General features: G+C 32.2%; 2 long non-coding RNA genes across 2 annotated transcripts; one reads left to right on the top strand and one right to left on the bottom strand.

The window, feature by feature from the left end:
• Positions 1-2211: 2211 nt before the first annotated feature.
• LOC146904714 (uncharacterized) lies at positions 2212-4829 on the top strand. Its single transcript, XR_015017900.1, has 4 exons — positions 2212-2519; positions 2624-2700; positions 3047-3299; positions 4609-4829. It is a non-coding gene; the product is annotated as an uncharacterized LOC146904714 (long non-coding RNA).
• Positions 4830-5628: 799 nt separating this feature from the next.
• Positions 5629-7477, bottom strand: LOC146904713 (uncharacterized). The gene is made up of 2 exons (XR_015020371.1): positions 7323-7477; positions 5629-5874 (listed from the first exon to the last, which is right to left on the bottom strand). It is a non-coding gene; the product is annotated as an uncharacterized LOC146904713 (long non-coding RNA).
• Positions 7478-22196: the final 14719 nt, after the last annotated feature.

Here is a 22196-nt window from a genome sequence, read left to right as displayed (position 1 = left end):
AACAATTTTCCAAACCGCATAATTCACAGATATTAAAAGTTCAAGTAGTAAGAGTAGGATGAAGGTGTTCCTACCTTATTAAATATAAGAAATTGGAATCACCTATAGTATGTAACCCGGTTAATCGACGCGGTGATTTCGAAGAATGACTTAGAAGTATCAGATTAGTTAAAAAGGAGTCATGTATGAGGCAACGAATATGAATGTTGTATCTTGAAGATTTTATTTTTATTTTGGTTTGAAATACTATCATGGAATATCAAGTATATTAACATGTATTTGAGGGAACATTAACATGTATTTGAGGGAACAAATACTACTCAGAATATGAATGCAAATGCTTGAATGCAATTTTAGTCGTGAAGTTCAGGAATCTAAACTCCATATTTTTGAGGTAAAGAAAAGATTGATATCACACAAGTTAGAAAATTATGTGATCTACGGTATGAGACTACGCATGTTCAGGTTATGAGTATGGAATTAAGAAAAGATGATAAAACATTCCCTAGAGTAACAACTATAACAATATTGTTCAAGAATGAAATGTATATTTTGAACATATAAGTTCAAGAGAAGATCTATGATGATACTTTCTACTCATCCTAATATGATCAAGGTGTATCGTGATTGATTTAAAATCTGGTATAGATGAAGCAAAGTTGAATGACTACAAATATATGTTATGTATTAAGCTATCAGTTATACTACCTCGTGTATTGTGTACTCGCCAGTCAGTGCACCAGTCTCATTTAAGATTTATATACTTAATGTACTCGCCAGTTAGTACACTATGTATTTAAATCTGACTTATGGATTGTACTCGTCAGTTAGTACTTCCAACAGATGTTTGAGGTAGCACCATGTTGAGTTTATTCATATAAAACATAACATATATCAGAAGTAACATTTTCCTATTTATGTGTTGATTAACGGAGAAAATTGAAACAATTCTTACTTTCGAAGAAATAAACTTGACATTAGATATTACTCAGAGTAGGGACGATCTTATACAGAGTATGGTACGATTATCATTATAAGACCTCGTTATTTGGGGCACAGTTCAGAAGTAAAATTTTATTAGGACCAGACATAACATGAAAGATCACTCAAAGGTCATATCTGTCCAAGACAAGATAAAAGTTGACGAAGTCGATAGAAGTGTTACTCTAGTAAACGTATGGGATTTTTCAAGAATTCAGTATAGGTAAACAAGTAAGAGTAACCTAAGACAATTTATAAAGAGTATGTGGAACAAGGAAATTACTCGAAAGATATCAGATGCATCGGTTAGCTTTATAATCCACTATGTTCGGGATGTGTATAATGTGTTCCATAACTCACAGACAAGAAGGTTATTATCGAATCTTTTCGACATATGAGATTGGAAAACATGTCCTGAAATCGGTTTAACATATTAATTCAAGTAAGTTGTATCTATGGCTAGGTAGTCGGAAGACTTTATGTAACAAGGGAAACTGATAATTTAGTCGGATAAAGAGAATCAGTTGGTAACAGACGTATGTGGAAGTCTAAGATCGAAAGTACAGAGAAATTATTCGCACTTATTATCATGTAAACTCTAAATTTCGAGGACGAAATTTCTTTAAGGGGGGTAGAGTGTAATATCCCGCGTAATTTTAAATAGATTGTTGTATCAGTTAAACATATCAGACGAAAATAATTTTCGAAGGATTAATTATTTATTGAGAAATGTATGACGATATTCGGCAAATATCTCAGACACTATTCCAACGGACTTGAGGGATTAAGTGGTTATGAATTAAAGAAGGATAATTGTGTATTTTCTCTTGAAGGACATTTTGGTAACTTGCCATTCAAGATTTTTATTTTAATTGGGCCAAGACTAGATTTTTCTCATTCTTAGGCTAAAGTGCAACTTTGGCCCCCTATCTTTCGAAAAGTTGCGATTTTGGCCCCTTAACTTTGAAAACTACAATTTTGGCCCCCCATGTTTAGGGAAATATGCTCTTTTAACCCCCTAACATAAGGGAAAAATATGTCTTTTGACCCCTTATCTTTTCAAAATGTTGCGATTATGACCCCTTATCTTTTCAAAATGTCCCCTTTTTTTGGACACGTGTCGCCTTCTCAGCAGTTTTCAAAGTTAGGGGGCCAAAATTGTAGTTTTCAAAGTTAGGGGGCCAAAATCGCAACTTTTTGAAAGATAAGGGGTCAAAGTTGCACTTTAGCCTTACTACATTCTTCACCATCACTCTAGAACTCTCTCCTTCCTTCTACCACTCTCTCAAAAATTCGGCTCTCTCTCTCTAATCCAAACTTCATCAAAATTTCATCTTTCATCATGGAATCATCATGCTAATTGTTGTAATAGGTACCTTGTAGAGATTAATTTTAAGAACAAGCTTCACAAATTATCTTTCCTCCCTCCCATGTCCCAATCGACCCTCTCCCTTTGTTGTTCCAAAATCATCATTCCAATCTCATGGAACCTACTTGTAATTTTGCTTTTGGACTAACCATGGTGGAGTGATCACAAGGTAAGTAACAAAATTCATTCCCCTCTCCTTTCCATGATGACCGAATTCATCACCACCACTCCCAATGTTTCCTTTTGTTGATATTACTTGGGTTTATGTTATAGGAATGCAAAATTGTGTTGTGAGTGATTATGGTAGTGACAAGTTGATGCACAAGGAGCTTATGAATTATACATTTAAGGTGAGTTTACTAATAAGTTAAATTTTTGAAGAATGGACTAGAAGTAGAAACTTGGAATTGAAGGAAATTAATATAGAAAAGTGGTTTAGTAGCCTTGATGAGTTGTTGTTGGTGTATTTTGAGTTGTAGTTGTTGTTATAAGTGAGTATACTTGAAATTCATGATTTTGAGACGAAACTCATATGGTCTTCATTGGTTCGTATATGCTGCTGTGTAATCCATAATCGAGTAATTATTGGATTTATGGATTCTGCACGTAATTCCCTTCAAATTGGATATAAATTTCGTGTGATTTGGATTAGAAACGAATTCAGAAAACACAATTGAAGTTTGGTAAATCCTGCAGGAAAATGCTTACGGGTTTAGACGAAGATTTTGCCGAATAAGCTAAATTGCGAGTTTTAGTTAACAAATGGGTCCAGAACTGAATGTATATGTTTAGTAGACATAATAAGAGTTTGAATCGAAGTCTGGGCTATAATTGGAGCGTACAGAAGCCATAAGCTGCATTTAAGCTGTTTTGGCGAAAAGTGCTTATGGGGCATAGCAGGAGCTGAAATGGGACTTAAGCAGCGTCGGGACTTCAGAAAAATGTTAAGGTGAGTTCCTTTAGTTAGAAAACTTCCCTTGGGGTAGTTAAATTATGCCTTTAGAATAATAGAATTAGATTTAGTACATTAGTACATAATTTAGTGACAATATGATTAAGATGTATACCCTTGCTAGAGTACTCTAAAATAACTTTTATGTTGATAAATATGATTATGGTAATGTAGAAGTTAGAGGAAAAATATTATGATAAGTTTTACGTAAGAATGAATGAATATGCAATTTCGGCTAATGTTACGTAAAGTGAGAATTGTTTGATTTTATTACTTTATTTTGACTCTTAGCTAAATTAAATTACACTTTTAAGGTAATATAATGGTTTAACTTGGCTAAGACTCCAATTCTCATTATTGCCGAATATGTAGCCGAAATTGTATTATGCATATCCTCTAATCATACACTACCATAATGTATATTTATTTGTGTAAAGGAATGTTTAGAGTAAAATGGCCATTGAAACAAATTGTTCATGGGTAGATTTCCAATTAATGGAAAGTAAAGAATTCTAAGTATGAATGTTCGGCTTAATTAGTCGGATTTAATTTATCAGGATATGGGGAAAATTTTATAACCTTTTAGGAATGGTATATGACAACGATATGCCTAGAACCTGAATAGGTTAGTATCCGAATTAATTTCAGAACAAAGACGGAATCACTACGTCTTTATTATTAGTTTCAGGATGTTTTCATTAAAAGAAAATCAGTTAAGTTATTCCTCTCTATCTCCCCGTCAGTAGTGGAGTTGAGGATTAACTCAGTTATTAGAAATCAGTTCAATTATAATATTAAAACATGTTTAAGTTGTGGCTTTCGCTATCCCGCCAGTTGGATACGAAAGGTTCCCGCCAGTTGGAACGGGCACTATCCGCGAGGATGACCCCACAATAATCAGAGGAGTCCGGTATCCCCGTCAGTTGGGTTCCCGCCAGTTGGAAATTATTACCGGTCAGAGTGGAATAAATTCCGGGGTTACTCCACCTGGGTTTATTCCGTAAAATCAACTCAGATAATATTGTTTGTTCAACGCTAACATTTCTAACATAATATGACAGACATTATGATTATAATTATGATTATGAGTTGAGTATTAGTATCAGGATTATATTAGTAATTCAGATAGCGATCCTAGTTATCCCCCGATCGCTCAGTTATGCATGATAAGACTATATAAACCCGAAATGGGTTGAGTTTAGAGACAGATGGCGATCCTAGGTTCCCTGAGATTGCCTACAGCCTAGGATAGGTGGAACTCGCTGAGACATCCCGTCTCACCCCAATCCCTTTTATTTTATTTCAGATCAGCAGGTTGTATGTGGCAAGGAGACAATTCAGGAGGCTGAATAATATATTTTCACATGCTCGTGTCATATCAGTTCAGATTATTTATTACGCCTCCAGACATGTATTCAGATAGCAAATGTATGATCTTGCAGTGATGTATATATATTTATTCAGTCGAAAATTTTAAAATATTGTAATTTTAATGTACCCAGTACTAAATCTAACGCACATTCTAAATATTCTAGATAAGTTTAGTATGGGCGTTACAACATGAAATTAGAATAATTTTATAAAACTCAAATAAAAATAAAATTAACAACATTAAATGTCAAATTCATTGTGAGCAAAAGGAAACATATATATATATATATATATATATATATATATATATATATATATATATATATTTAATAATATGGCTCGTTGATATAAGTTATAAAACATTTAAAAAAACATAAAAAAAATAATGCATGTTTTTTTGTTTTTTGTTAATAATATGGCTACTGGATATAAGTTTTAAAATATACAACGACAGTCTTAAATTTAATCGGTTTCTCTCAAAAAAAAAGATTAGTTTAAATTATTATTAATTTCTTTTTTAGAAAATTTATATATTGCATTACATTATAATACAAATAATATAACACGATAATATAATATAATTGATACACATGACACCAAAAATGAATCACAAAAATTAATAGTGAAAGTTATAATAATGCAAAGTTATAATAATTCCAAAAATAATGCATAAGAATAAAACAACATTAGAGTGCCACATGTCGTGAGTTCAGGAAATTCTAAAAGATTGAATTGTAGTAACACATGTCAAGAAGAGAAGAGAAGAAAAATTATTTCCATAAAGGGACATGAAATAGGTCCTAAATTTATATTATATAGATAACTACCAATGTAACACCTCGTTCTCCAAACAACGTAATATTAATATAATAAATCAGAGTAATCCACAAAACGAAGTGTCACACTGCTTTTCATAATTTCATAAGATAGAAAGTATTCCATTTATTCAACAACATGAAAATCTCTTTTATAATTGCAGCGGAAAAATTCTTTTTAAACATAATTCAACTTCAACAAGTACTTCAACAAGTTCTTGACACAAAGGCCTCAACGAAATAATATTGTCATCAACAACGAAAACAACATAATCTTTTATAAAATTGATACAAAACGAATGAAATAACAACAAAAGCGTATCCCATCCCGTTACGTATCAGAGCCTACGACACTTGAGCCAGACAATCCTACTAATCATCAGTACCTGCAAGTTACCCATACGAAGAGCAACATTTTCAAGCAGAAGGGGTGAGAATCACAATCAAATAATATATATATATATATATATATATATATATATATATATATATATATATATAATTCATCAATTTAATGAAAACATCAACATGTCTGAAACAAACAACAACATTTCATTATCCACAATGACACCAGCAACTCAACTGACACCGACAACTTCGACAATGCAACGACTACAACAACTAATGCAATATGCATGTGGTACCATTTTACGCGCGTTGAATGACAAGCATTCCAGGGCATGAGCCCTCAACAATTTGGATGGTTAAAGCATCCCAGGACATAAGCCCTCAATAGGTGAATGATAAACATTCCAGGGCATAAGCCCTCAACAGGTCATGAGTATGCAAATGGACTCACTTTGTGCATAACAACATACAACTTAACAACCACTACGACAACATCAATTGTGCCTAATCATTTATGACACACTCCGCAACTTAGTCAACAACACCAAACAACGGAAATCAACAACAAAGAATATATATAAATCAATTACATTCATCTCAAAGTCCAAAACATCCTCCAAAAGCAATCAAGTTTGATCGATAGGACATAAGCCAAATACTCATAAAACACCTCAACTAAATCCCTAATACTTAAGTTGGAGTTGGGAAACCAACCATAAGTTTTTGGACTAACTTGGGATTAGTTATGCTAAGTTTTCTTAAAGTTTTCTGAGGACCCACTTGGACTATTTTCATCATAACTCAAAATCTACAAATAATTTTCTGGTCACTCCAAAACCATTGAAAAGCTAACTCAATTATCTACAACTTTCATGTTACCGAAAGCTAATTCAACACGGAAACGGGTGAAAAAGACACAAGAACACAACAATCGAAGTTCTAACAGCACGCAACGAAAGCACAAGCAGTCACCCATGAGGGGCTGCCTTGCTGCGCCCAGGCGCTGGCCAGCTGCGCCCAAGCGTGGAAAGGCAGCAGCCAGGGACCTGCGATGCAGCTCTGTGCAGTCCCATTTTTTTTTCTGGTTTCACGTTTCGTCCGCAAAAACCTAACCGTTACTCCGAATCCGATTCCGTTTTCGCTTACGCGTTCTATTCGTATTATATTTTACTGAAAAAAAATAATATTTTCAAATCTCCAAAACAGCTTATCCCAGAATCACTTATTTCTCAAAAACACTTAAAATCACTTTTTCTCAGAATCTCAATTTTCATCAACCCAGCCCCAAATGGTTTGCAACAATGTTTATAGGTTCTATGGGTAACATATCAGTCAAAACAACATAGAAAACATGCATTCTCAACATAATTCATTTCATTATAGTAACCTAACATAACTTTCTAACCCTAAATCAAGAACATCACCATTTTCAATTAAATTTCAGAAATCATACAATATTATTAGAGAAAGATCATCCCACCCTTACCTTAATTGAAGATTCTACAGCAAAAATGGGTTCTCCCTCTTCTCCTAGCCTCTTCTAAGTTTTCTCCTCTTTCTCTCCAAAAGCCAAAGTTTCAACGTGAAAAAAAATGTTTTGTCTGACTTCTATTACTGACTTTTCTATTCTCCTTCCAAAAGTGTAACTCCCTCTTCTAATTTCCCTTAACTCCTCTTAATTCACTTAATTCTAATTAAAACCCACTCTCCAAATAATTCTTATTCTTCCTATTTTAATAAATAATAACAATTATCATATAAATGAATACACCACACCACAAATCACATAAATCAAATAAATTAAAATAAAATACTTAAAATCAACCAACAAATAAATAAATAACAACTAGGGCGTTACAACCAACTGGGTTAAATTCACGTGGTTAACAAACATTTTAATTAATCCATTAAAAACATGGTACAACCATTAAAAAAACAAATTATTAATAACATGTGAAGTTAAGTTTTGTTCTTTATAAACAACTACCATTGAAGTAAAAATTACTTAAATCAACTATTAATTGCTTAAATTTCATACTAACACTTTGGCCCCACAAAAAGTAACATAATGTATTCATTTTAGTTGCTCCATTAAAGATGTTCTTATATCAATCATAGATTGTTTAAATCCTACATAGCAATTTGGTCCGACAAAAAATAATTTAGTTTACTCATTTAAGTTCACCTCATAAAATATGCTCTAACAAAATTAAAGTATTTGATTTAACTTTCTTGACTAATTTTAACTTATATTTAAGACCCTAACACGAAGACAACATATTTTTAATTAATTAAAACTAACCACTGGTTTACAATTTTTTTATGAACTACTCCCTCCGTTTTAAAATATAAGCAAAATTTATTTTTTAGGTTCATTTATTTAATGATGTATGTGATCCATTATGAATCACACACATCATTACATGAATGAACCTAAAAAGTAAATTTTGCTTATATTTTAAAACAGAGGGAGTGCTAGTATATAAGCTTGAAAAATTTTAGTGGAAATATTTGGGTAACCACCAAACTGTGCAAATGAAACGATGCATTAAAAAAATGATGCATTTTTTATTGAGTTTGTGAACTTGCCTCGTAAGAATGACACGAGTGAATGATAGTTTTAAGAAGGACTAGGAGTGACTTTGTAGATGTGAAGTTACGTGAATTTAGTATATTTTAAAGTGTTTTAAGGAAGAGAGAAATGAAAGAGAAATCATAGTTAAGATAAGAAAAAGAGAGGACCTGCTAGCCAATAATCCTTGACGGCATGGGGTTTCTTTTAAACTATTACTTTTCCTACTATATGGCCTTCTCGCACATCCTATGCAAATTACGAAAATGCCTTTGGATTATATAATCCGGAACATATATGCATATTCCGGAATATAAAATCCGGACAACTGTTCACCCCCCCATTTTTACATTTTTACAGTTTCACTTTCACCATTCACTCTCTCTCTCTCTCTACATTATCCCAAATTCCGAACACCACAAATCTTGTTCAAATTTGGAGTTTTGTTACTCAAAAGCACCTCATTTCAAACATCATGGAAGGTAAGTTCGATTTCTGTACATTTACATGGTTAATTTGGTCATTTTTTTTGGGAATTCTGGTTGGATGCAATCCGGATTTCTTTTTCCGAACTAGATTGTTGATTTCCGAAATTTGAAATCCAGACAAACCCAGAATGTTTTTTTGCTTCTGTTTTGTGATGTTTGATTACCCTAATTTGAATGTTACATAAGGTTCAACCTCTAATATTCGGCGCGTAAGGGAGGCAGGGCATGCTTCCCGTATGAGAGAGCGTCGCCAACGGCTGGAGGATGAAGGTGGTGTTCCTTCGAGACGTCGGGGTGCTAGAGGACGTCGTGCTGATGTCGAGCCTGATGTTGAGCATCAGCTGGAGCAGCAAGAGTATATGGACTTGCGACAAGAGCAGTCTGATGTGGACTTGCAGCATGCGGAGGAGCAGGAGCTTGAGGAGGAGCTGCAGGCTATGGACGAGGAAGATGCCGAGCCACGACAAAGGAGAAAGAAGAATGAGAAGGTGGTGGACCCTGAGCCACTAGATGACTGTCCCGGTGGCCCACACGAGATTGGCATGTTGTGGAAGTACCATGTGCACGTGGCCAGGAAGGCGGGTGATGGCGAGGTATTTGTTAATGTTAAACTCATTTTAAACTCACTTAATTAATGTTGGCGAGGTACTGGTGCCGAGGCCACCAGAGCGTGAGATTCTTGATGCGCGAGCTGCTCAGGAGGATGGAGACCTTGCGTACTTACAACTTAGCGGAAGGATGAGCCGCATCAGATACCACATCTATGTTGTGATGAGAAGTGGTCTCGTGCCGAAAGGGACTGAGGAATGGCAGCATTTGGAGGATGCGTTGAAAGAGGTGCATGATGAGAAAGTTTACCGTCGCCGGGGAGCTACTGAGGGTGCCAGATGTGGTGGCAACGGTCGTGGCAGAGGTGGCAGAGGTGATGGGGGTGTAGTTATTAGGGATTGATTGTATTTTATTTACTCTTAATGTTTGAACATCTTGGATAATTTTTGGTGATGTAACATTTGGATAATTTTTAATGTTATGTAATCTTGGATAATTTTTAATTATATTTGATTAATGTTATGTTTGCAAAAATATATTTTGTTGATGATTATAACTTCGATTTACTGTTAGAAATGTCAGCGGCATGATATGTCTGTTTGGAAGCAAGCAAAATGCGCCAAAACAGAGGCTCAGCCAAAACAGATGGCTTCTGCCTCTGTACTGATGCATTCCGGATTATAAAATTCGGACAGTTTTATAATATTCCAGATTATATAATCTGGAACCATCGTTCACCACCCCCTTTTGTTGACTTTCAACGGGGTGATATACACTTTTCGGATTTTATAATCCGGAAATTCTCTAAAGTGTTCGGATAATATAATCCGGATCCATCTATTCATAACTTACATCTTCATCCATCAGCCTGGTGAAGTGCCAAAATCCACAAAACATTCCGGAATTTATATTCCGGAATGGTTCGGATTATATAATCCGGACTAGGGGTATTTTGGGAAGAAAAAAAATAGGGCGTGCGAGGAAAGGCATGGGGTGGAAAAAGTAATAGTCTTTCTTTTATTATTTTACAATTTGAAATATGTAGAGAGATACATTATCAAGGTAGCATAGAAAACGAAAAATTGCTATTCTCACTTTTGATTTTACTCATTTCTTTAATTTAACGTAAATTAAGTCACACGATGACACTTTTAAGATTGATTCAACTATTTTTTAAACCGATTCAACTAATCTTAAAAGTGTCGGCATGAGTTAACTCATGCTAAATTAAGGTAACAAGCAAAATCACAAGTGAGAAAGCAATTTTTTAGAAAACTTGAAGCATGAATGGTTAAAAACACATGAAAATGATCGTTTTACCCCAACGATAGTTAATTACCGTTCGGTTTTCTGGTGGTAGTTAACTACCGTTCACATATACAACTTAAAAAAATATTTTTATATTCAACGGTAGTTAACTACCCCGGAGCGCGAAGCATGAACGTTGTTTTTAACCGGTGGAGTGTTTTCATAGGCCTCTCATGTCCAACTTACAACTTATAATATTCTAGTACAACCAGTGTCTTTATATTTATTATTCAGTAATGGTTCTTGTCTTTGTAACTAATTCTCAAATTAGTCCCTGACTCTATTAATATTTCAAAATAGTTTATGCCCTTGTCTAAAGTTTCTCAATTAAGTTCCTCGTCATGTGAAAAAAAAAACATAGAAACATAATTAAGAAATTTTTGACAAAGACATGAACTATTTTGAAATATTGTCAAAAGTTTTTCAATTAGACTCATGTTTCTATGTTTTTGCACATGACGAGGGGGTGGCATTTAACATGGGAAAGGATAAAAGTTTCCCACCATGGGAAAGTTAAATATAACCACTTGATTAAATAAAGAACACACTTTTATCATACACCCACAACACTAGATTTGTTTCCACACCACTGTTCTCCCCCACCTCAAAGATTTCGGCTATGGCAGAAAGAGGTGACTTGCTTCCATAACAGATTCATAACTTAGTATCGTTTACAATGACCTCAACAAACAATTTTTATTTTTTTAAAAAAGGGAAAAAATTGGAGGAAACAAAGACATCGATTCCAGGGAGATCAGACCTTCCTTTCGGCTTTCGCAGATTCGGAGACTCAAACCGTTCTTTCATAACAGACAAATCAGTAACTCTGTTCGCAGGACACGGCTTTGGAAGCTGAACAAGAAGCCATAAAAATGCAAACCATGTTCACAAGATTTTTCAAACCATTCTAATTAAAAAAAAAACCTTAAATAGGTATTCTGGTAAAGATTGATGAAATGGGGGAAGTTGATTTCTGGAAGAAAATAAATAAATTCATATTTGATTTCTGATTTTATTGTTAATTTTACCAGGAATTTATTTTAGGATCTGCATTTAAATTCCGGTGGCGTTTAACATGGACCAATGTAAAATTCCTGTTCAAAAAAAAAAAAGGATCTGCATTTAAATTGGTTACATGATTCTGTTTTTTATTTTGTTGATTTTGAAAGGAAATTGCTGCCAATTCTATCAATAAATGGTTTTTTCTACATTACCCTCTCTTGTTTATGGGGTATTTACCTCTTGAAGATATCAACCAATCAAAATGTAATATACAAATGTAACATTAAATGTCAAATAAATGAGTCAATTTTTTCTATAAAAAAAATAAATTTTAATAAGGTAACTTTTAATTTTTATTTAATTATATTTAGGTATACAATCTTAATTAATTTACACTATAGGGCTTGTAACAATTAAAATTTCACGTCAAATTCAACCCATCATGGTTGTGTTTGGTAACACGAATAAGCTAGCTTATAGCTTGTTGGATTAGGTTATAAGTTTGTTTTGATATAAAAGATGTGTTGGGTAAAAAGCTTTTTCCACTAGCTTATAGCATTTTTTGAGAAGCTATTTCAAGTAGCTTTTGAGCTTATAGCTGGTAGTTTTTTTATATTTTCTTCCAATTTTAACCCTATTAATTTAATTTAATTATTTTTTAATAAAACAACATCTTCATGGCTTAAAAAATAACGGCCAAGTTCAGAGCTTATTTTTTAATAAAACAACTGTCACGTTTTCTCCTTTGAAAAAAAACTGTCATGCTTTATTTTATTTTTTAACTAGTAATAGACTCGTGCGGTTACGCATGGGTCACTTAACATTGTGGTAATCATATAAAAAATAATTACTTTATATATAAAAAAATGTTAAATATTTGAATCGCGTATGTTGTGGATTTTATTTTCTTATGTACACGAAAACAGATTTTTATATACACATATAAGAAAGTCAATAAAATAAATTTTTTAAAACTTATGATTATTTTCAAAATATCAACATCAATGTAGTGTTTCTATTAAATAAATTTTTATTTTATATGCAAAACACCGTTCAATGTTTTCACCGTACCCGTTGTAGATTTTATGTGATCTATCTGCAGAAATAATTTTTTATGTTAATATATGAGAAAATTTATATGATAAAATCGTAGAAACTCATTAATATTGTCAAAATATAAACATTAATATAGTGTTTCTATTGAATAACTTTTTATTTTATATGCAAAGCACCGTTCAATATTTGCACCGCTCCCGTTGCAGATTTTATGTGTTTATATATGCATAAATAAATTTTTATGTACATATATGAGAAAATCGACAGGATAAAATTTTGAAAACTCGTGACTATTTTCAAAATATCAACATCGATGTAATGTTTCTATTAAATAACTTTTTATTTTATATTTAAAACACCGATAAATTTTTGCACCGCACTCGTTGAAGATTTTATATACTTATATATGCAAAAGATTTTTTTTTTAACAATATGTAATAGTCAATATGATAGAATTTAGAAAACTCGTGACTATTTTTAAAATATCAAGATCACTGTATTGTTTCTCCAAAATACCGTTAAATATTTACACTGCACTCATTGTAGACTTTATGTGCTTATATCTTCAAAATCAAATTTTATGTATACCAATATGAGAAAGTTGATATGCTTAAATTTTGAAAACTAATGATTATTTTAAAAAATTTAACATTATTGTATCGTTTCTATTAATTTTTTAAATATGCAAATTATTAAGATTAAGAGATTAAAATAGATGAGAACAAAATGACGATATAGAGAATTAGTTAGGCTTGGAAGTGATAAATCTGAAAAATGAAGATACATGGAGAATTAGTTAGGCTAGAAAGATAAACAAAAATATATATAATAATTTTTTCAAAATGAATAAATTTGTATTTTATTTTGTAAAATGACGATTAAACCCATAAAATTAAGAAGATTGTGAGGATAATTATGAAATTTTACTCGAGTAAGATTTTCTAATTTTCTTACTAGTAGTAGATTAGTAGTAAAAGTATATATTTAAATTTGTTGTGTGGAATTGAAAAAATAGTTGTCCATAATTATCATGATAATATATTGGCTTTTAAGAAGGACAATTATGAAATTTTGTTGGATTTTGATTTTGATATATTTTTTTTAGTAAATATATTGTTTTTTAATAATTTTTTATATATTCTTAGTAGATTAAAAAAACAAATAATATTTAAAATTTTAAAGTATTCCAAAGACTTATTAATTTTGCAACAAAAATACTAATATTGGTGGAAATTTGTTATATCAACTTATCCGTGGAAGTACAAATTAGGAACAATTTTTTTTTGTAGAAAAAAATGGCTACACCTTTTTGTTTTTAATTAAAAAACAAATAATGTTTTAAAAGTATTCCAAAAACTTATTAATTTTGCATCCTAAAAAATAAATATTTATGGGTTGAATTTGATTTGAAATTTTAATTAATACAAGCCCTATAGTGTAAATTAATTAAGATTGTATACCTAAATATAATTAAATAAAAATTAAAAGTTACCTTATTAAAATTGATTTTTTTTATAGAAAAATTGACTCATTTATTTGACATTTAATGTTACATTTGTATATTACATTTTGATTAATTGATATCTTGAAAGGGTAAATAACCCCTAAACAAAAGAGGGTAATCTAGGCCTCACCATCAATAAATATGTTTAAGGAATTTGTTTTTGGGATGTTAGATGTAATGAGATCAACATGAGGGGAAGAGCTTTGATAACAGTCCATGGTTTCTGTGAAAAGGCTAAGAGTTGAGGAGAATGTAGGGGAGAGTAGTGGTGGAAGATGGTGAGGAAACAAATCTAGTGTTGTGGGTGTATGATAAAGTGTGTTCTTTATTTGATCAAATGGTTAAGATTAACTTTTCCATGGTGGGAAACTTTTAACCTTTCCCATGTTAAATGCCACGGACTTAATTGAGAAAATTTTTACAAATACATGAACTATTTTGAAATATTAATAGAGTCAGTGACTAATTTGAGAATCACTTACAAAGATAGGGACCAAATTGATGGTTTGCTCATTTATTATTAGTTTTGATTAACATCAATTCAAGAATTAATTGAGAGCACCTTTTTTATTGCATTTGAACGGTTCCTTGTGGGTGTCCAATATTCCAAATCCGTTTAGAGCATACCTTGCACTTAGGGTTAGGAATAGGCGAGGCCAGGTTAGATTTTGATAGGCCTGAGCTGACCTACGAAATTTTTTGCAAGCCTGACCTTACCTATGATCTTTCGTAGGCTTATTCTTTTGGTCTGGTCTGGCCTATTTAAAAGCTTGGTTAACCTGAAAGCATATTTACATGCCTACTTCTGATGAGTCATAGATAGTATTATTTATTGCCTTATTTAGTTTAGTTTTATTTTAGATTTGATTTAGTTTTATCGCATTTTATTTTAGTTTAGAATATTTTACTTCAAATTGTCTTTTATTTTATTTTAGGAATAAATATATGGTGGAAGGTGCCTTGGAGCAAAAGAAAGAGGACTGGAGCAAAATACAGCGCAAGAATACGAAGATACGGGGCAAAAATATATTCCCCCAACTCAGAAGCTTGGCACGGCCCGTGCCAACATGTGGCACGGCCGTGCCCGTCCCAGAAACCACTTTTGCTGCTTTTTCTTCAAGGCCAAGTTACCCTGTTGCGGCTTTACCCACTACTAAAAAAAGGTCGTTTTCGGACGGAATTTCAGACGGTTTTGGGACGGAATTTATGGAAATTTCCCACGGATTTCGGACGAAAATCCATTTTCGGACGGAATTCGGACGAATAGGGCGTTGTCCGAAACAACCGCGTCGCAAATCGTATTTTCGTCCCAAATTCCGTCCGAAATATATTTCAGACAGATTTCGCACGGTTTTCACACAGACACTGTTGTGGGTTATTGGACTAACTTTCAAACGGAATTCAGACGGAATTGAATTTAATTTCCTACGGATTTCGGACGGAATTGAATTCGATTTCCTACGGATTTCAGACGGATTTTAGATGAATTTTCCAACGATTTTCGGACGGATTTAATTTGGTTTAAAATATTTTCCACTTGGTTATAATTTTTTATTTTATTTTACAGAATTGCCACAATTAATATTTTTTAATGAGTTTGAGATAAATTCCAATATGTAAAATTTATATTCAATAATACATACTAAATCAAATAAAAATAAATAATAATACAAGAGTAAACAAATGCTCAATGTCTGACAAAATTATATAAACTAGATTCATATAAGTGCTCAATGTTCTAACACAATATATCACAAACTAACATGACTAAATTGTTCATTAGTCAATACTCAACAATAAAAGTAACACAATCAACTGCACAAGCAGGGATAGGGGAGACAACGAATGCCCTCTAAATTGGCTCAGAGATGTACTTTGGCTTGTATTCGAAATTTTCTGCGTAGTTTTTCCTCTCTTGATACATCATACCTCTGAATCTACCTTCTCCCTTGATTTTAAAAATTTGGCGAATCCTAGCATCATATTTAGGTTGCCATTTACAATACTTCTACAAAATTGCACCCAATTAACATGTTAGCAATTCAAAACTTTCAAGAGTTTAATTGTTCAGTAAATTACATGTAACTAATGAAAAAAAAACACTTAGATAAAGTACATGAGAATTAAGCTCCCTTAGCCACTAACAGAAAGAAAAAAACAACACAGAAGCTGCAGCAACAATAGAAAACGCTGCTGATACGCTACTGCTAGACACCAAAACAACAGTAAAAACAGCACAGAAACACGGCTGGATCGTGCCAAAATAGTCCCTTTATCATACTTTTTTTTAATGAAAATAGGCACTTAAGTAATCATTATCTTCTCGTTTTTTTATTGCTCTCATAACCAGTAGCCATAGAAACTAAATCAATGGCCAATCTATCATTTTTTATCTAATTTCTTTTCTCATTTTTAAGTGTTGACCAATTACAATCAATCATTTTTGCAAAGAAACTAGACAATTCATAATTTCATGAGGACCACAACGTGTGTGAAGACTATTTTTCATGCTATGGCAGATATTATTGGCCAACATGTGTGAAGCATAATTCTCCCCTATTTTTCATTTTTACTCCTGATTTTATAGTCATATTTCTAATATGTTGACTGTATGCGTTGTCCTATTTATATTTCATCAAATCACCAAGCAGATGGAATAGTATTGACTCTGCAAGTACCATATATATGGACCACCCTCAAGTAGCCTACTACATCAAACTCATAGATAACATAAACTACATATTAGCCATATTAATGTTAAGCTGTTATTGACACGAAAATGCAATCATCAACAGAAATACAAATAAATAAATTTGCATAATTATTATTTTCATGTGCAACACTGGTTAAAGATAGTTATTTTTAAAAAGATTACTGTCTCTGACTTCATGTTGAACCAACTGTAAGGTATATGGTGGAAGGAACTTACCTGACAAGTATCATAAGCTGCATTGAAAAGAAATAGTGGCGTCCTTACACTTGCAATTAAATGCTAAGGGAAAAACACTGCGAATGGAATATCAAAAAAGAAAGGGAAATGAGATGCCTCTATGTTTTAAAAAATCGACAGTATTAGATTTCCACATACTACCATTTTAGTATACTGATACTAGTTCTGTAAATTTGCAATATTGAATAAAGGAATAGTAGTACATATCCAATTGTATTCCAAGGGAAACATATACAATTCACTTTCATTTAGCTCGGTGTCAATAAATTGTACAAAATAAACAAAGGCATAAGGAGAAAAACTTATCATCATTCCAATTGTATGAATAACAGATACAGAATAACAAGAAGGGTCATTCAAAATTGAAGAAAGATAGAAAATTTCAGAAAATAACAGAATTTAAAGAAACCCCAACCTGGCACTAGGAGGTCTTCTTGGAACTTCCGGTTCAAATTCAACAGGCAAACCAAGAAAACCATGAAAACGATCAAAAGTAACATGAGTAACATGTTAGGTGATAATTCAACAATAAAACTATGCAGAAACAATAAAACTATGCAGAAACAATGTCAGAGCACTCACTTAAACTCAGACCATATAAAAAACCCATAACTTAACTAAATGAAAGACCAAAATTTAATTATATATTTCAACAGCAAACTTGAATCCAGGTCTAGGTGGTAAAGCACAATAAAAACCCTAATAAGTAAAACAAAGTAAACCCTAAAATTGAACCAAGAATCATACAAGTTTAAGGGAACATGGTTGATTTATTGAAGAGAAGACATATTATGATTAAGAGAGTGAATGGTAATACCTTAAAAAGCTGGAGAAATTAAAAAAAAAACTGAGAATCCAAACTAAGATCTGAAGAGAAGAAAAGCAAACCTTGAAGAGCTTGAGACCTGATTGAAGAGATTGAAAACGTGAATGAAGAGTTTGAGAACGTTTTTGGAAGATACTGATTGATTAGCTTCAGAAATTGATTTCATTAGGGTTGTGAAAGAGGGGAAAGTTTTTTTTTGACAGATGAAATAGAAAAGGCGCACACACGATGAAAATTCCAAGTGAGAGAAGCGGATATGAAATTTTCCAAATTAAAACCCTCAAATATTAACCGTCCGAAATCCGTCTCAAAATTTCACACGGATTTGGGACGAATTTGTATTTTTAAGAAAATCCGTGCGAAATTCGTGGGAACAACCCTTGTTTGAACATGTCATAAATATTTCAGACGATTTTGGGACGGATTTGGGACGAAAATTTCGCTCCGTTAAAACTGTCCCAAATCCGTCCGAAAAAATCAGACAAATATGCTTCCGTCCGAAAATTCCGTCCGAAAACACAGTTTTTTTAGTAGTGACCGTTTTATCCTTTTAGTTGCTTAGTTTCTAAGTCAATTGTAAAGCTATAAATAGAGTAGCTCTCCACCATAAACAATCATGCTTTACTTTGTTTATTTCAATTGCTATTTTAATAAAAGTCTTTATTTTCCCTTTTACTTTCTTTGCAATTTATTTTACCGTATTTCTCTCTTCTTCTTCCATGTCTACGATGAACATGAGTGAGTAGACTTCTTAGTCTTAGGATTATTGGGGAGTCTAATGACTCAATCCTAAACAAAACATGTCTAAACCCTAATTTCTATGTAACCCTAATTTCTAATCTAGATTCACCGTCTTAACGTGGATTAACAATTATCAAACTGTGGAAGCGAAAGCGGAGGGTTTGATAATCGTTAATCCATCATCCCAAACATCAATTCATAAAGCGAGAGCGGAGCTTTGATGTTGGAACAAGTGAATCTAGACAATAGTTGCAAAACAGTGAAATAGTCTTTGCAACTATTGAGACAAAGAGTAGTTTCAATCCTCTATGCATCTTCTAGTAATCATGTCAGTGAAATAGGCTTGGTTGCTAGAAGTAAACTCTCACCGAACTTTCATCGGAAAGGTGAGGGGCTAAGGGAAACCGGTCTTTAGAAATTAGTGTGTAAACCATGAAATTAGAAGTTTAGGTTTTGTCTAGTGAAGGATTAGTTATTAAGATGAACCAATGATCCTAAGGCCCCTTTATTATTATTGTTTTTACCTTCAGCAATCAAACCCTTTCTAATCAACTTTCTCTCCTCTAATCATTCATTAAAAGTTAATTAAATTGACCAACTCCCTAGCGGAACGATACTCTACTTACTACTATTACTTCGATAGGCCGTGCGCTTGCGGTTTGGCTCTATCAACTTCAAATTAAATTCATTAAATAGTCCATTTTATCTACTTTTAAATAACTCAAATGAGCCTTAAAACATATTTAACTGTAAGACTTGTATATCACTATATGTTCTTAAAAGTCAATTTCACTTTAAGACCTTAAAACCTATTTAAAAAGTCCATTATTTGAGTTTATTTTATTTTTATGTTTAATATAAATTATATTTTAATAAAAATAAAAATTAAGTTTTAATAATATGCATAAATATGCTGGCCTATCAGGTTTTGTAGGCTTTTTTGATAGCATAAGTATGGCCTATTTACTTAAATAGACTTTTTCAAAAGCTTAAGCATAGCCTTTTTTATAAACAGGTCAGATCTGACCTATTTTCAACCCTACCTGCACTTGTTATTTCCAACAAAATAACAATTTTCATGCTCTACGGTAGTCAACTATCGTTGGAGGTAAAACCGTTATTTTTATATGTTTTTAAGCAAAAATTTATATGAGAAAAGCAATTTTCTAGAATTTTTTGTGTTAGCCATAAAAAAGTAATAATTCTTACTAGGGGAGTTGAATCGAAAAAGTAATAATTATTGTTAGATTTTAGTTTCTTCGTTATCAATTCATTAAATATAAGTAAAAATTATTTTACTTAATGATCAAGTTTAATATCCTTAAAAAAAGTTTAATACATTAATTTTTAAAATATATTTTATTATTTGAACACCTCGTAAAAATTGTGCTAACTTCGTGGATGCGCATCACGTCATCATCTCATCACAGAGAAAATATGGCAAAATCAATTCGTTCAAGGGTAATTATGGCAAAATAATAAACACTTTAAAATTATTTGATCAATTTTTTTTTTTAATAAAACTTAGGCTTAAATAGGTCTTTCGTCCATGCAAATATAAACCATTTGAATTTTCGTCCCAGAAATTACTAATACTTCCAATCTGCCACTGCAAATATTAATCATTTGACTTTTGGTCCTAATTAGGTTTTTTTGTTGAGGTGGGCTGTCATTAGCGACGTGGTGCCCATGTGGCAAATGATAATTGGGCGAGGTGGTTGGATTAAATAGGTCTTTCGCCCTTGCAAATATAGGTCATTTGAATTTTCGTCCCTGAAGTTACTAATCAGATGTAACTAGGATCAAAAGTCAAGTGATTAATATTTGCAGTGGCAGATTGAAAGGATTAGTAACTTTATGGACAAAAATTCAAATGACATGTATTTATAGGGACGAAAGACCTATTTAAGCCTAAAACTTGTTATGAGTGTTATTTGGTCTTGTTATTGTTATGATAGTAGTATACCTCTCTCTACGTGTTCTGTCTTTAAGAAACTAAAGAAATCTTCCTTCCGTCTTTGACGGAAATCACGGTCAAGTGATTGTTATAATAGCCAAATCTCCGTTAAATTAAACCAATCCATCCAAACGCATCACACTTCATCACTTAATAAGAGACATAGATATTCCTTAAAAAAATAAACAGAGAGAGATGTAGAGAAGATGATAATATTAAGAGTTTGCTACTGCTGTTTCAGAAATACCTTAATGGTACATTCTTTTCTATTCTCTTTTGTAATGAAATTTGGTTTATGATCATCTATATTCTATATACTTTACAATAGTAGTTAATGTTAAATTAGGGTGTGGAATAAAAATGATTAAAATTAGGGTCATGTTAACCGGTGCCCCGGACACTGGTTAAGGAACCTAAAAATAGAAATTTTAAAATGAAAATAACTTTTTTTTATGTTTCTGAGTAGTTGACAACACATGTTCCAATGCAATACTTACTACATTTGCTTTATTAACCAGTGCCCCGGGGCACTGGTTAACATTACCCTTAAAATTATTAATAACTATCATTTGCCTCATTTACGTGAATTATATTATTTTCTCAAAAATTTATTACATCCCTCATTTCTGAAACAAGTGCATAAGTTGTCGATGTCCGACACACGTACGACGCTTGCCAGACAAGTGTGCCAATTTTTTTTTTTTATATATTCTACTAGGCTTCAAGATGTATAGAACTGGTGATAACCAATAAAGGGGTAGGGGTTGAAGAGAATAAATTTATAATATCATTTTTAACTTTTCCGTATAATAGATGGATGAATCATGAGGTGAAAAATTGTCATATTTTGTTTAACAATGTGACAAAAACCTAATTAAGAAATTTTTAACATATTAGTTTAAAATATTAACAAAATCAGAAACTAATTTGAGAGTGTCTCGCAAAGATATGACCAATTTGATAATTTATTCATTTTTAAATTAGCAGTGTCTATGTCAATGTCATGTTGGTGTTTGTTTATTTATGTGCTTCATAGTGATTGATATTCTATTCCTGTTGCGTGCAACATGTTAAATGATCTATTAGTTTGTTCTGAAGGCTTGTAGATTTATGTTGCTACTATGTGCGTCATGTAGTACAATAGGGATAGTTAGATTGTACTCTTGAAATCCAACTGTTTCGCTGTTAAAGCTTCTAAATCATACCGAATCATACCAAAACCTGCTTTTGATATAATAGATGATAACTTGCTAAAAGACAGACAATCGCAATTATTGCGTTTAGTGTGTTTATTTTATCATATTTTGTATGAACATTCATTTTAATTTCAAATGCCAATATCAAAATCTTGTAGCCAGCTATATATATAGTTATTTGAATTTTGCCTTCAATCTGTGTTTAGGAAAT

The sequence above is a fragment of the Medicago sativa genome, chromosome 7 (genome assembly GCF_051527215.1).
Source record: "Medicago sativa cultivar Bolivia chromosome 7, Bolivia_mono, whole genome shotgun sequence".
NCBI lineage: Eukaryota > Viridiplantae > Streptophyta > Magnoliopsida > Fabales > Fabaceae > Medicago > Medicago sativa.
The sequence above is the reverse complement of the archived record's forward strand: the minus strand, read 5'-3'. Positions and strand labels throughout refer to the sequence as shown.